This window comes from Vombatus ursinus, unplaced genomic scaffold (genome assembly GCF_900497805.2).
Source record: "Vombatus ursinus unplaced genomic scaffold, bare-nosed wombat genome assembly UNPS02014808.1, whole genome shotgun sequence".
NCBI classification, from domain to species: Eukaryota; Metazoa; Chordata; class Mammalia; order Diprotodontia; family Vombatidae; genus Vombatus; species Vombatus ursinus.
In genome coordinates this window covers 3370389-3381614 of record NW_020954586.1, presented here as the reverse complement: position 1 = coordinate 3381614, position 11226 = coordinate 3370389, and the positions used below count along the sequence as shown (strand labels likewise).

The 11226-nt window shown below is 49.0% G+C and overlaps 1 protein-coding gene across 2 annotated transcripts in view; it reads left to right on the top strand.

Annotated features, from left to right (window-relative positions):
* Window positions 1–7009: 7009 nt before the first annotated feature.
* PER2 (period circadian regulator 2) overlaps window positions 7010–11226 on the top strand; it is a 61324-nt gene continuing 57107 nt past the window's right edge. For both annotated transcript variants that reach the window (XM_027875261.1, XM_027875260.1), the window contains exon 1: window positions 7010–7068. The gene's annotated coding sequence lies outside the window, so the exon portion shown is untranslated. The remainder of the gene's footprint in view (window positions 7069–11226) is intronic.

Here is an 11226-nt window from a genome sequence, read left to right as displayed (position 1 = left end):
GATAGGAAAGAATTATAATCATCATACTGGTTTAACTAATTGCATTAATAAAAAGAGACAGTCTTTGTACCATCAGACAGCTTCTATTCAAACAGGAGATGGATGACACAACACATGTAGGGGAGAGGTGCCCAGGAAAGGGAGCTTTGTTCTGGGGAGGTGAAGGGAGAAGGGGGAGCAACCATTAGAAACAGGCAAATGGTAAGATGGAGGTTGGGATCGGGAGATGATGCAGAATCTGGTGTCTAAAGCCAGCCAGGAGATAAAAAGGGCTAAGACGGTTGAGAGATGCTTAAGTAACTTGCCCAAGGTCCGCCCCCCAAGGTCCTCCAGGTAGTAGTAAGTAGAAGAGTAGGACAGAAGTTTAGATCCTCTAATCTAAGGAGGCATTTGAACCCAGATCTCTCTGACCCCCAGTTCAGAAATCTATCCACTATGTTAATTAGAAATGAAAATTCTTGCAGTTGGTTCCCAAAGAGGAACAAGAAATACTAGAAATAAGCTCTGGGTTTGTTAGTGTGTTCCAAATCTCCTTATCAAAATGAAAATGAAAATTTTAACCATGGAAATGGAGACGGTACAATTTTAGTGGAAGGCGCTAGGTGACACAGTGCATAGAGTGCTGGACCTGGAGTTAGGAAGACTCATCTTCTTAATTCAAATCTCACCTCAAACACTTACTAGTTGTGTGACCCTGGGCAAGTCACTTAACTTTGTTTGCCTTAGTTTCCTCATCTGTAAAAGAAAAAAAAATGAACTAGAGAAGAAAATAGCAACCTACTCCAATATCTTTGCTAAGAAAACCCCAAAATGGGGTCATGAAGAATTGGACATGACAGAAACAACAGAATAAAGACAACAATTATAGTAGAAACAAGTTGGAGAGATATTGAGACAAGAATGGGATGGCACAGGATGTAAGGATGTGGCTATCAGTGGGAGGAGGAAGAGCCCTCTGTGTTTGCCTTGTTTCCAGGTCCAGACTGAACACAACAAGGAGTCATTCCGTGCAGGTACCACATTTGGGTGTAGGCTGGGTGGGGCTGGGCCTGAGTTTGTGAACGGGTCGGGCTGCTTTGGGTGTACCGGCAGGGCATTGGAGGTATTGGAGGAGGAAGGAAGGACAAGCCTACTGGAAGGCTGGGAGAGCCAATGCTGGAGGTACTGCAGAAAAGGAGGCTGGGAGGCTGCCAAATTTTGCATCTGTCTTCTGAGGCAAGTCCATGACATGCCTCAGAAAACACCTAGCTCCCACGAAAATAACCAAGAGGTTGCTAATGGCCTAGGGCTGCTAGATGAGGCTCAGCCTGCCATCAGATACTCAAGGAAACCCCTGCTCCAACATCAAAGTCCCTCAGCTCCATGGCCTTTCCCTCCCCATTGTCCTACCTGGGGAAGAGGGGGATGGGAAGAGAAGGATGAGGAGCAGCCGTCCACTTTTATCAGTACTGTTGATCTTTGCTGGCCTCCCTGCTAGTCTCCTTACAGTAAGTTCCAGGTCCCATCTGTCCCTCATGCTTGGAATGTACTCCTTTCTCGTCTCCACCTCTTATCTGGCTTCCTTCAACACTCGGCTCAAGGCTCACCTCCTATTTGAGACCTGTCCTGATCACCTCACCTGCTAGTGCCTATCCCCCATTACTCTCTAAAATAACCCTGAATTTACTTTCATTTTTGTTTTGGGGTTTTGTTTTTGTTTTTTTTGGAAGCAATCAGGGTTAAGTGACTTGCCCCCAGTCACACAGCTAGTAAGTAAGTGCCTGAGGTCATATTTGAACTCCGATCCTCTTGACTCCAGGGCTGGTGCTCTATACACCGCACCACCTCTGTGCCTCAAGTTAAGTGCCTACGTCGGTGCCAAGCTCTATGGTAAGCAATGAGGCTACAGTCACAAAAGCAGGATAGTCCTTGCCCTCAAGGAGCTTACATTCTAATGGAGAAACCCCACATGGAGAGGAGCGGTGGGATAAGATGGGAGCTTTGGTCTGGGAAGTCAAAGGGATCACGCCTGGAACAGCAGGGCAGTGCACCACATGCACTTTGCAGAAGGGATCGTAGTGTTTATTGATTCTCAGAGCAAGAAGTGGAAGTGGGTGAGAGCCGAGCTCCCAAGCTACAGGCAAGCCAAGGAAGGGGGGAAGGGTGAGATGAGAATGTGGTACCAGGAAGCACAGAGCTTAGGGACTTAGCCTCTCCCAGACATGGTCTCTGGTGCTCTGGTCTGGAAGATAGAACAGGGGCAGCCGAGAAAGAAGAGACTCTTAATACAAGGACAAGGAGGCTGAAATAGCAAAGAGGCAGATAAGGAGCATGAAGAAAGGAAAAAACCGTCCCACACTGGGAGCTGTCGAAAAGCAAAGGGGCTGCATCAAGAGCTAGGAGGATCCTCCTTTCTAGAAGTCTTGGATGAGCAAATGAAGAGTTTTATTATGTGCCGGACACTGCCAAGTGCTGGGGAAACAACCAGCAAAAAAGACAGTCCCTGCCCCCAAAGGAGTTTTTTGTTTCTTTGTGGGTTTTTTTTTTTTTTGGTTTTGTGTGTGTGTGTTTTGTTTTGGTTTTTTGTGAGGCAACTGGGGTTAAGTGACTTGCCTAGGGTCACACAGTTAGGCAGCATCAAGTGTCTGAGGTCAGTCAGTTTTGAACTCAGGTCCTTCTGACTCCAGGACGGGTGCTCTATCCACTGCACCACCTAGCTGCCCCCAGAGTTATGTTCTAATAGGAGAAGACAATCTACATAAAGCAAAGATGAGACACGCACTTTGGGGAGAGGGTTTAGAGGGGATTCTCGCTCCGGGACGCACATTAGGTGGCCTCCATGCTCTGTTCTGCCTCTCTGGTTCCAGGATATGCTTTATCCCTCCAAGCCAATTACTAACTATCTTGAACTACGATATCTATTTGCCTTCAATCTCCAGCCCTAATGACCTAGGAAAGAGTCCTGCACACAAGTAGGCACTTGGTCTCAGGCAGTGGAAAGGCCACAGAATGGTTTTGGTTTCTAAGCCGCTATTTCCTTCAGGCCAGCCTCTGGTCATCCCCAAGTACCTATGTTTGGGCCCAGGTCCATTCCAATGCCGCTGTTGCTTACTCCTCTTCAGCCTTATTCCTCTGAGTCAGTACTGAAATGCTATTCATCCTTCAAGGAGAAGGTCAGAATCTCTTTCTCCTCACAATGGTCAATCCTTTGTATCTGAAACACATACTTTATATTTTTTTAATATTTGGCCTTATTCTTTCCCCAACAAGAATGTGAGCCCCTTAAAACAGGAAAGACTACCCAACGATACCACTATTAGCCTATGGCCCCAAAGAGAGGTTCAAAAAAGAGGAAAAGGGCCCATATGGACAAAAATATTCATAGCAGCAGTTTTTTGGAGGTAGTAGATAACGAGGAAGAGAGTATGTCCATGATTTGGGGAATGGCTGAATATATAAATGTAATGGAATATTTTATACCATAAGAAATGACAGATGCAGAGAAACCAGGGAAGCCTTCAATGAACTGATGTGAAGTGGAGTGAGCAGAACCAGGAGAATGATTTCCCCAGGAACAGCCCTATTGTAAAGGAAGACAACCGTGAAACACTTCAGAACTCTGATCAATGAATGTACAGCTCCTGAGGACCAGTGAGGAAGCCAGCTGCCCACCTACTGACAGATGGATGAGACACATAGCTTCACACAGGCTAACATGTGTTTGTTGTGCTTGAGCATTAAGATGATTTGTTACAAGAGGGGGTTTTCGGTTTTTTGAGGGAGGATGGAGGAAAGAGGAAATGATGATAGTGGTACAAAAAAAAAGTGAATGAAACTTTCTTAAAAGTACACAAAAGAGAACATGAAGAGGTTCCGAGTGAAAAACAGACCAGAGCAAGTCAAGTCAAAAAGCATTCATTAAGCACCCACTATATACCAGGGACTGTGCTAAGCTCCGGAGAGTTGTACAACTCATATGCTGAATTTAGTATACACTTAAAAACAAAACAAAGCAAAACAAGCCGTCCATAGCAGAGATCCCCTGCTTCACACCGAGGCCTCTTGGGACATGGAAATGTTCATGCTTGGTGGTGGGTGTCAAGTTTAGAATAAGAAAGACTAATCTAAAAAAAAAAAAGATCAGGGTTGGCTCCCCCTCCACCTGTGTACTCCTCAGGTCTCCTCATGGAGTCTTGCATATAGCAGAAGATATGGCGAGACCCTCGGTTTCTTTAACTGACCCTAGGGAGGGGATGGCTCAGGGCTGAAAGCGGTTAGATGGACCCACAGAATCACAGACACTCAGAGGACCTCAGAGGTCCTCTGCTCCAACCGATACCCAAGCAAGCAGCCCCACTTTTACATTCCACAAGCATTTATTAAGCACTTACTGTATGCCTGGTTCTGTGCTGTGAACTGGGGATACAAAGGCAAACTGATAAACAATCCTGCTCTTGAGGAACTGACAGTCTCTTGGAGGGAGAAACAATGTCTGTGTAAATAATGAAAGACAAATGATATGTAAAGTAATTTGGGGGATTGAAGGGAAGGAAGGATGCTAGTAACTGGTAGGCGGGGAAGATCAGGGAACATGATTATGCAGCCTCTGTTTGAAGACCTACAGTACGGGGTGGGGGGGGGTGGGAAAGCCCATCACTCTCTCTCCTCTCTTTTTCTTTCTCCCTTCCTCCCTCTTCCCTTCCTTTCTCTCTTTTCCTCTCCCTCTCTCCTCCCTTCTCTCCTCTTTCTCTTCCTCCCTCCTTCCTCTCTCCTTCCTTCCCTCTCTCTTCCTCCTCTCTCCCTCCCTCCATCTCTCTTCTCTTCTTCCCTCTTCCTTCCTTCTCTCTCTCTCTGTGTCTCTGTCTCTTTCTCCTCTCTCTCTCACTCCCTCCCCTATTAATTGGACTGCTTTGTTTTCTTTTGATTCACAGAACCTAGCAAAATGACTTGCATGTAGGAGGTGCTTAGGCAATCAAACTGAATTCTTTGGGACATTGCAGGAATGATTCTTCTTCGGGTATAGTCAATTAGGATTCTGTGGCTTCTGAAGTGCCTTTTAGCTCTCAGATGGTAAAAATCGTTTTCTTGCTGGAATCTGGAGAAGTGTACCTAGCCCTCAACTTGCAGTCAGCAGAGGTTATATTAGAATTAGGGTGCCACCTAAACTTACCATCTGTGCAAGCCCAGTGAGTCACTTCAAGTCTCTGAGCTTCAGTTTCCTCATCTGTAAAATGGGCATAATACTCATACTCTCCCTACCTCACAGGTGGTTGTGAGGAAAGCACGGCTGTGTCAATAGATATTGGACCAGTGATTTCAATGAAGCAGGGAAGAGTGGTGGAAAGGTGACTCCCTTTCCTCAGGCAGGTTAGCACCTTCTCAGAAACACACTGGCTGAAAAAGCACCATGAGACTTTCCTAAGGTTGCATGACCAGAATGTGTCCGAGGCAAAATTTGCACCCCAGCCTTCCTAGCTCTGAGGGCAGCTTCCTGCCCATTGCTTCTCCTGGTAGGAATGTGGGTTGTTATTATTATATTTCTATATTATTTATTATATTTTCATGTTCTTATTATATCATATATAATTATTGGTATTAACTGGGTGCCTGGTCTGTGGGGTCATATACTCCACGAGGGCTCGAATCCTATCTCTTGTAGGCTTTTAGCCTCCTTCCTCGTTTGCAAGATAGGGCTACTTGTATACACACTATGTATGTGTATCTGTAGATGTATATGTAGGTATATGGGGCAGCTAGGTGCTGCCTGGAATCAGGAAGACTCATCTCCTTGAGTTCAAATCCCACCTCAGACACTTGACTAGTTGTGTGACCCTGGACAAGTCACTTAACCCTGTTTGCCTCAGTTTCTTCAGCCGTAAAATGAGCTGGAGAAGGAAATGGCAAACCACTCCTGTATCTCTGCCAAGAAAACCCCAAATGGGGTCACGGAGGGTCGCACACGACTGAAACGACTCCACAACAACGTATGTATATGCATAAGTATATATGTATATACTAGTTTGTATACAGTAGTATACATGTATATACTAGTTTGCATATCCACGTATAGTGCGTGGGATGTGTATATGCAGTGTCTATGTAAGGTGTATACGTCTACATACGCATGTATGTAAATGCACAGAAATCCTCATATGCACTAATGCGCACACAAACCTCTCTGTGTCTACATTCGGTTATCAGTATGCGTTGTGCAATGTCTATACACCTATGTCTTTATGTATACGTTTATAATGCACGGATGCGCCCCGGCCAATGGCAGGATGGCGCTACAATGTATCCCGATTGTCGAGGTTGGGGGCCCGCCCCCGCCCCCGCCCCCGCCCGTCCGCAGGAAGCCCTGCAGGTTCCTGCTCCTCTGCGCAGCGCTCCGCTCTCGGCGCAGGCGGCTTAGTCCTCCACCTGCCTTCTCTCCGCCCACGCCGAGCTCAAACCCGCTCCCAACCGCAGCCACCGTCACGCTTACGTCAATGGAGCCGGGCGCGTCCCCGGTGGGTGGATGTGGGCGCCAGTCGTCCGCTTTCCCCCCCTCCCTTCTTCTTCATTCTTTCTTCCCCCCCCCCCGCTCCGTCATGGATCGGTCCACTTCGCTCCCCGCTTCCCCGGGAACGCCGAAGGCTCTTGAATGAAGCAGGCACAGGGAGCGGAAGTGGAAGGAACCATCTGGGAGGCCCTGGGGGTCCCCCGCGCGTTCATTGAAGGGCTCCGCGTCGGAGTGAACATGGTGTTCCATGTGCGTCTTATGTAAAGCGAGCGACAGGCGGCTCAGCCAATGGGCTCGCGGCGCCGGCCGAGGCCCCCGCCCCGCTATGCAGATGAGCCGGGGCTGCCTCCAATGTCGGGGCGCGGGGGGCGGGCCCGGCGCGTGCGGTCACGTTTTCCACTATGTGACAGCCGCCCGGCCTCGTAGCTCTAGCGAGAGGCTGCCGCGTAGCGTTCTGTGGCTCTCCGGCTCAGCCTCCGCCTCCGCCTCCCGCCACTCGGCCCCGGCCCTGGCTCCTGCCCTGGCGCCGGCGAGTTTCCGCGCGTCGTCGGTGTGCTGCTGCCGCCGCCGCCTCCCGGGGAGCCGCGGTGAGTGAGCGCGGGGAGAAGGGCAGAGGGGAGGAGCGGTCCCGGAGGGGGTCCCGGGCGTGGGGGAGGGGACGGAGGGGGGGGGTCTGGCCCGGTGACGTCACCGCTCCGCGAGCTCCCGCCCGGCGAAGCGCTTTGGGGGGGGGGGGCTGGGGACCTGGAGGAGCGCCGTGGGGGCGCTTGGCTCCCCACTCCCCGAAGGGTGGAAGCTCCCGGAGGACAGGCTTTGTTTTGGCTTTGTCTTCAAGCTGGCGGCACACTGCAGGCGCTTAATTCGTGCTTGTTGCCGGATTGACAGATGTGTACCTGTCGCTTCCTCCGTCCCGCAGATTGCAAGCCCCTGGAGGGCAGGCGGTGCGGTCAGTGGCGCCCTGACCTTGGAGTCAGGAAGGTCTGCGTTCGCTTCCCGCCCCAGACAAATCACGACCCTGCGCAAGTCACTGAACCTCGCAGCCTCAGTTTCCTTTTGTGTAAAACGGGGTGAGCCCTAGCTGTGCATCTCAAAGGAGGTGGTGTGGACAAAGCGCTTTGCAGACCCAAAGCGCTCTGTCTAAAGGCCGGCTAGCGTTGTTATCCCAGCACACTCAGAGCTTAACGAGTGCATGCTTAGGGTCACAGGGTGGGTGCTGTGGATCGGAGGACCTGGGTGCAGATCTCACTTCTCTGATGCTTACTACGGATAGTGGCTAAGCCCTGGGTTTGGATCCTGGGTTCGAGTGTGCCCTCCGAGACCCGCTGCACCTGGACGGGTCAGCCTCTTCGAACCTTTCCTCGTCTGTAAATGGGTGTTGCTGATAGGATGAGCTTTCCCAGGCTTGCTGTGAGGATTCGGTGACATGGCATTTGTCTAAAGTGCCTACCAGACGTTCAGGTGGCGTGTGAATGCGCTGTTAGGAGGAGCGCCGCGCTCTAAAGAACCTGTTGGCTCGCTCGCCTCCTCCAGCTTTCTGGAGCCCTGATTTGTCTCGTTTCTTTTATCGAGTCTGGCTCCAGCCGCTAGAACAGCGCCTCTCTGTGGTCAGAAGAAGCACACGCCTGTGCGTGCTTATAAGCAAGCTCCCTCGGCCACGAAGTAGATTTACACGCACCTCTTTTGACGTTATCGAATAGCCTAACAATCCAGATAAGTCACCGAAAATTCATATCATTCTTGTTATTCTACCTAACCACATTTTAAAGAGGAAGGAGCCAAGATCCACGGAGGCCGCATGATTTGCCTTCTCCAGGCCCCTGGAAAATGAGGAGGTGCACTAGTCCCTGGGGTCCCTTCCAGATCTGTACTCTGTGGGTATAGACGACTAACGGGCAGAGACTGTGACTTGCTCAGAGCCACAGGCTTGGTGAAACGGCGAGGCTGGGGAGCAGAGCCCCAGCCGGAAGTCTCTGCTTTCCCCAGCCAGCTGGAAAGGCCAGTGGCAAAAGGAAAATCCAGGATTCCTGGTTTCTGTAACAGAAGCATGTGTTTTTTGGAGACAGGCAAGAGCCAGCTGGTTCAGCCTGGACCAGTTTCCTTAAGGTCCTTCCAGCTGCTGGCCTCAGTTTCCTTCTCTGTAAAATGAGTTGGAGGGAGAAATGGCAAAGCACTCCAGTCTCTCTGCCCAGAATATCCCAAATGGGGCCACAAAGAGTCACACACAGCTGAACAGCAACAAGAAAGTAAACCCGGGTTTGGGAGAAAGGAGGTGGATGCGATTTAGCGCTGCGGCCCCTGATCACTGAGCTGTCTCAGAGAGAGGCTCGGGAGACCCTCTGGCATAAGGAAAGGAGTGCAGGACCTGTTGTAGGCTTGTTTGCTTTGACCCAGAGCTGTATTTGTGGCTGGAAAGTGGGGTGTCCATCTAGGAGCCCCAAACTTTGTGGGTAAAAGAGTGAATTCTGAGTTTAGTTAAGATCTTAAGACAGAATGTTTTTATTTTTTTCGATTATTTATTTATTTTGGGCAATTGGGGTTAAGTGACTTGCCCATGGGCACACAGCTAGTAAGTGTCAAGTGTTTGGTCTGAGGTCGGATTTGAGCTCGGGTCCTCCTGACTTCAGGGCCGGTGCTCTATCCACTGCGCCACCCAGCTGCCCCCAGAATCTTTTCAAACACCAATTTGTGCACCAGAAAGAGTGCCCAGAACAGACAGTCTTGCGGTTCTCTGGATAGGGAGGCGTGGTCATTAACTTTCTGGAGCTCTGTCAGGGCACTGCCGTGGGTGGGTTCCTTTTCTCTCTCTCTTCAGTGGCTAGCACCTCAAACAGCACCTCTTGGTGGTCTGAAAACCCACGGCCAGCGCAGCTTCCCTTGAAACATTTGTGTGACTGCCTCTTTTAAAATCGTTGAGTGACCTAATTTATTAAGTTTAATTAAATTGATGATAAATCAGCTGATAAATAGACTGGTCGACTGATAAATCCTGGCACAATGACCGTTCTTAGAGTGATTTCTTGTTGAACATGACAGAACAGAGTGCTAAGACCAGTAATATTCGCCTCAGTGATCCGGAACTTGCCCATCTAGAAACTTCTCTTCCTTCAAAGGAAGCCTGGGCCCCAGGAAGTGCTTGGAGGAGCTTCCAGAGGAACAGAATGGACTTTGCCAAGGGCAGCGCCCTTGGAGGCAATGCACTCGCTAGAGGTGGTTTCTTGACTCTGAGCTGGTTTATTCTTGACTTACGTGCAGTTTTAACAGGCAGTCTGATTGACTTCTGCCTCTCTCTCCACACGTATTTCATAGTCTTTTTTTTCTTTTTTTTTTATATGAGGCAGTTGGGGTTAAGTGACTTGCCCAGGGTCACACAGCTAGTGAGTATCATATGTCTGATATGCTCATGACTCCAGGGCCGGTACTCTATGCACTGTGCTATCTAGCTGCCCCCGTATTTCATAGTCTTTCGCTTAACATACTCTTCTCTGACCCCAGTATCTCATCTCCTGCCTGCCTGCCTTTACACAGGCTGTCCCTGCTGCCTGTTCAGCCAGGACTCCTCAGTGCTTGCTGCCTGCCTGCGTGAGGGGCAGAGCTGGCACAAGAGCCTCCTTCCGAAGGCGCCCACAGGGCTGGATTCTCTTTGGGGAGGACTCAAGCTGCAGATTTGGAGTTCCCCTCCCCTGGCTTCTCAGAGCACCCCAAGAAATATCCCAGTGGGCAAGAGGGGGCCTCTTACAGATCCAGAATCTTGTTTTGTCCCACCAGCTCTACCTCTCCAGAGGGTCTCATGCACTCCTGGTAGCCTTCTCTCTACTGGTTCTGAAGGTGGCTCTTGCAAAATGTCCCAGAAACCTGAGGGACACCTGGAATGTGCTCTCTCCCTCCCTGGTCCCCTAGGCCTTTCCATATCCTTAGCTTCCTGTAGGCACTGTTCAGTGGCCACCTCTGATGGAGAGGCTTTCAGCATCCTGTAGCAATCAGGCCGTCTTCCTCCTCAAATGGTCTTGTGTGTCTGTATATGTATGTGTATATGTACATGAACACGCATACACATATACCACTTCCTCCTCAGATTATCTTGTGTGTGCATTTATGTTTATATATAAGTGTGCGCATATGTATACACACACACACCATTTCTGCTTTAGGTTATCCTGTGTACATGTATATGCGTGTGCACATGTATACACACAGGAACACATGCACACACCATTTCTTCCTTGCATAATCTTGTGTGTGTATGTCTGTGTGTATACATATGTATATACACATGAATACACAGCACACTGTTCCCACCCTGAATTTTCATGTATGTGTATATATATACACACATGAACACACACATATACCATGCCCTCAGATTATGTTGTGTGTATGTGTATATGTGCGTGTTATGTATACACACATGAACACATGCACACACCATTTCCTTCTTAGGTTATTTTGTATGTATATGTGTGTGTGTCTATATGTGTGTATCCATACACATGAACACGCACACCATTTCTTCCTCAGATTATTTTATGTATGTAAGTGTGTATACGTATATATGTGTATATATGTGTATATATATATATACACACACATGAACACACATGCACACAGTTTCCTCCTCAGGTTATTTTTGTGTCTCTCTGCTGTACATATATATGTGTATACATGTGAATATGCAGCACACGGTTTCCTCCTCAAATTTTCATGCATGTATATATGCATACACACAAGCACATATACATGCCATTTCC